This window comes from Macadamia integrifolia, chromosome 5, assembly GCF_013358625.1.
Source record: "Macadamia integrifolia cultivar HAES 741 chromosome 5, SCU_Mint_v3, whole genome shotgun sequence".
NCBI classification, from domain to species: Eukaryota; Viridiplantae; Streptophyta; class Magnoliopsida; order Proteales; family Proteaceae; genus Macadamia; species Macadamia integrifolia.
In genome coordinates this window covers 24,789,116-24,794,020 of record NC_056561.1, presented here as the reverse complement: position 1 = coordinate 24,794,020, position 4,905 = coordinate 24,789,116, and the positions used below count along the sequence as shown (strand labels likewise).

At 36.0% G+C, this 4,905-nt stretch overlaps 1 long non-coding RNA gene across 6 annotated transcripts in view; it reads right to left on the bottom strand.

Moving 5' to 3' along the window:
• Positions 1-4,337, bottom strand: part of LOC122078312 — a 6,960-nt gene extending 2,623 nt beyond the window's left edge. The window contains exons 1-5 of one of the 6 annotated variants that reach the window (XR_006140038.1): positions 4,061-4,336; positions 3,812-3,948; positions 1,274-2,147; positions 1,113-1,165; positions 30-556 (exon numbers count right to left, since the gene is read on the bottom strand). This is a non-coding gene — a long non-coding RNA (uncharacterized LOC122078312). Of the gene's footprint in view, positions 1-29; positions 557-971; positions 1,166-1,273; positions 2,148-3,811; positions 3,949-4,060 lie in introns of those variants that run through there. The other 5 variants (XR_006140040.1, XR_006140036.1, XR_006140039.1 and 2 more) reach the window with 5 other exon arrangements.
• Between the last annotated feature and the right edge of the window lie 568 nt (positions 4,338-4,905).

Below are 4,905 nucleotides of genomic sequence, written 5' to 3'. Positions count from 1 at the left end.
CCCCCCCCCTCTAGGTTATTTCATGCCATGTTGCCCACCTACCTTTCAATGTATATAAGACCTATATCATTTCCATTCTTTTCCTTTGATTTTTCCTGGAAACCTGATCCAGTAAGACTTTTATAGCAACACTTGCAATGGAGTTCTCTGTTAATCCATCAAGCCTTGATTTTCTCCTCACCATATAATCATAAATTTTTCCCTTCCTGTACTGTACCCTATAACTGTACAGAAGCCCGTTCTCTCATTAAAACAACCAAGATGGTACTTAAGACCAAGAAATAATTCTTCATAGTTGAGACATGATCAAAATCCATTGGTAGAGAAGTAATAGTTGCTCAAGCTGGAGTTCGAGGATCAGACCCACACCCCATCCAGAACTTGACCTATGATAGAATCCCAATCATCCATAGTTGCAACACTTAAGGCAAGAGCCATGATTGGCAGAAGGGCTTGTAGAGCCCTCTACCTGCTTCCATTGGGACTTCATTCAGCAACCCGGGGGAAGTGGACTGCCATTACGCCTTGTCACAGAAGGTTGAGGATTTCTGGTAACCTATTGGAATGGCCTTGACCTTCTTATTTGAATGAAATCAACTTTTCATGCTTAGCAAGGAAAACAATATTTTCATTAAAGCAACAACCCTTGTCCATCCAATGATTTCGATCAAATGTGTGAAATCTATGAATTATAATGCTCCTCTTTCACCAAGAAGACAGTCAATGTGCCATGTGCATTCATCATTTTAGTACATAAACGATTGATTAGAGTTTCACATTTTTCAATTAGCCTCAAGAATTTGCAGATCTTTATAGTCAAAATTTTCAATCATGAATTGGGCATGGAACCTAGAGGTTACATTGACTGAAAAGTCACTACAAGAAAATGCATTTTTAGCGACATTTTTTTTTTTTCCTGAAGTGAAAAATCGAATTCCTTTCCAAAAAATAAGATTATCCACACATCCAAATTAGAACACATTACTTTCATTCAACTTTCAATGGTTCCTACATTACAAATTACATATTAAACAAATCATTCCAAAAATCAGGTACAATATGCAATCAAAGGAGTGAAAAAACAATAACTAAACACAATATGGTTACATAACCTGAGAATCCCAAGTACTTGCTTGAGCGATTCCAGCCAAAAAAGTAGTTGTGACTTCCATAACCATGTTGAACAATTTTCAAATTAAATTACCATACAGCTTGGTAGTTGAACATATAATTGAAGGAAACATGCAAAATGCGCAAAATGCACACCATATACCTGAAGGAAATTAATCACTTGCAGCTTCATTTAGATGTTATGCGACAACTGTACATATATCAATATTTATAGTTCGGCATTTATTAGCACAATAAAATACAAGATCTAAAATGTCATTTATGGAGTACTGGATAGCAACCTGCTAAACACTAAGCATATGTTATCTTCCGAGTAATGAATGCATTTCATGGAAGATAAATTAAAGCCAAAGTATACATACTCTAAATAGTAGCCAATAGCCATACTTCAAAAATGTCTAATTAATATTCATTCAAAGTAAATTTCACTCATACACCAACAAACAAGCATATAGGTATATGGATTTAAAGGTAATGATGATGAAAACGTGTACCATATCTCCAACAAAACATGTTTACACCCCAACCATGAACAATGCACATCTGTTCAGGCAGGCCACAGGCAGCCCATGAAACTTCTCAAATAGCTTGTCATCTAGGACCTTAAAATATCCATTGCACATGGAAATTTGTTAATAATTCATTTTCGTAAGGTGAAAAAAAATATTGTTGATGTATGAGTAAAGTTTTCAATCTCAGAATACAACACACATGGCTGCTGCACAGAATTTAAAAAATTGAAGGAACTATTTATAATTATAACAGCTAAGCATAACCTGAATAAATAAAATACTTCACAAATCGGTAGATACAACCGTAGACTCAACTTTCACCAAAAACAAAAACTGTAGGCTGAACTCATACCTCAACCATGGTCTAACATTTTCCACCAATTTAAGTATCCTTCGATATGCATTAGCATCCTTAAGTCTTACTCCCTAAAAGACACCTCACAATAGTCACAACCAACTCAACAACCAACAAAGCTAGTTAAGGGTCAGAGTTCTCTATGCAGCCTGGAACACAAAAGGAAAGATTAGAAACTTTAATTGAATGTAGATAAGGGTCAATATAAAGAATAAAGTTCAGTACAACATGCAAAAAATACTAGTAGGAACCAGGTTCTGAATTTGCTTCAACTCAGACTTCCACATCATTAAGGAAGAGATAGAAAAAGAACAATATCATACTCAGGTTTTTCAGGTTCTGAATTTCAGTGTTTTTTAAATAAATTTCTTCTTTCTCACTACCAAAAAAAAAGTTTTTGATGGATGGATGGATGGCCATGAAACCTTAGCTAGTAACAATAGTGGTAGCAAATTGTGATGGGAGTAGCAGAAGTTATGAGGGTAGAGGCTAACAAAGAAAGCCCCCATAAGCTATTACAAGATCAATCATCAGTATCATCAAGAAAGCAGATAAGTCAAGATTTGATCATAGAGAATGAGCATGTTAAAGCAGGATGAGCCTCTGATTTCTCTGAGTAGATAAGATCCACCTTTTGAACAGGATTAAGAAAATATAGTGGAGCACTATTAACAGAGCAAGATATCATTAATAGGAAATAGTTCAAAGTTCTTAATAACTGAAAGATGAGGAATGAACAAAACACACTTACAGTAATATAAGGATACAGCTAAAGATCGATATTAAGATACCTTGTATACATGTATCTTTTATTTGATACAATATAATGTAGTATCCCTAGGTGTAACTAACGGCTGTTTAGATCCCTTCTCTTCCTCTATATTATTTTCTCCTCTGAAGCTCACTTTCATAACACCTTAAACATTAAGTGATGGGGTCTGATGGAATCTGAATAGATCGAGAAAGAATAAGTGAGCAGTGAATTGAAGAAGAGAACCAAACGATGTGGGAATTAAGATGATGTAAGATGTTTGGAGAGAGAGAGAGAGAGGATTTTTCCCCCTCAAAACAGATTGAATTGAGAACCTAAAAATCAATATGAAAAGGGAAATAATTCAGTTACTCACAATCCAAACTGCACACAAACAATTTTTTATTTTTTATTTTTATAATAAACTGGGAACCTAAAAATCACACCTCCAACATGTATGTGACAGTTTCAGAAACATGTTGAGGAGATTCTTAAAACTCTATGAGGATGATCAGGGAATCCAGTCGGAACAGAAACTGCAAAACCAACCAGACAAACCCTAAAAGGATTTCAGAAAGAGAAAAAAGAACAAGTACTCAAAACCCAAAAACTGAAATACAATCTCATCTCCAAGTGAAATATTAAACAACTAATTGGAGCATTGAATTATTAGAAAAACTTAAGAGATATGGGAACCTAAAGAAATCTGTGATCAACTACACATTTCTTTAACCAATTCCCTAAATCCCCATTACCCATCATATCGAGAGGAACTAATACCCAAATTGACAAATCCAATCCTAAGAAGCCAAATCTGAACAATTAAAAGCATTACAAGATGCATTAACAAGTCATGCAACCATAAAAAATCTCATTTTTGTGCCCCCAAACAGAACCATAGTGAGACAACTGACAACTTTATCACATTAAAAAAAGAAGAAGAAGAATGAGAAGAAGAAGAAGAAGACAACTTTATTTTCACAAAACTTAAAAATTCAACCACAGGTAGGAGAGGAGAGAAAACAATAAATAAAAAAAATAATGCCCACATCCAATTCAAACCTTGTGATATGTTCCCAGTACGCTAACCAAATGGGTAATTGTCGAAAACCTGGAACTCGTCTCTACGCTTCCGAAACTCTAACATGCCTGAGTCCATACTGCTTTACTCGGCCACAACTCAAACCCAATTTCGATCCCTTATGCCAACCCAGTTCCAAGAAGAATAAGCTCATTAGACATTTGAAGAAAAGCGATAACGACCCTAACTAAGATATCAAATGCAGTTTCTTCCAATGAAAACAAAAATACCTTCAATGGAGTTGGTTTCGAGACCACGAAACGAGCTCTTTCAGGAAATTAAAGAAACTCCGCATTCGATTAATGAATTGATAGGTAATGTTTTCATTGGATCAATAGACTGCAGGGCTGCAAATGTGACAAATTAATCAACGATTATTAGATGCGTCGAGAGCAATAAAATTAAGTGGACGGAAAGAGAGAGCGAGCGAGTGAACTCTGCTTCTCTTTGTTTTACTCTATTCTTTTCTTTCTTTTTTTGTTTTTCCTGTGCACAGAGAGAGAAGACGAGAAACTGTGATAGTAGTCAATTATAATATCCTGCCTTCTTACATTAGATCATAGCCTGGCCCCACCTCATATGCATGTCTTCCTCTGGAAGGTTAGCTTTTGTGGGCTTCTTTTGAAACCCATTCTCCAAGGCCCCGTTTGTTTAGCGGGGTGCTTGGGGTGGGGTTTTAGTGGGATTGGGACCCACATGGAGATGGGTGAGAGTTTTTAGCCAACAGGAATGAAAATGTTATACTCTCTTAATTTTACCATTCTCCGATTGTCTGGTTGATAAGGAGATAAGAGGGAGAGGGAGAGAGAGAGAGAGAGAGAGATAAGGAGAAAGAGGGTTTCATGACTTCCATTAACCTGAGAGCTCTAACGTCCAAGCTTCAAATGGAAACAGTAAGTGGATTTCAAACTCAGAGGGTAATATTCTTCATCTTCTTCTTCTTCTCCTCTTCTTCTTCTTCTTCTTCAATCCCCAATTTTTTGTAAGTTTGCATCACAACTGCAGCCCCCAGCATCTCTTTCTCCTCCTCTTCTTCTTCTTGTTCGATTTCCCCTTTTTCTTTCTCTTTCTTTTT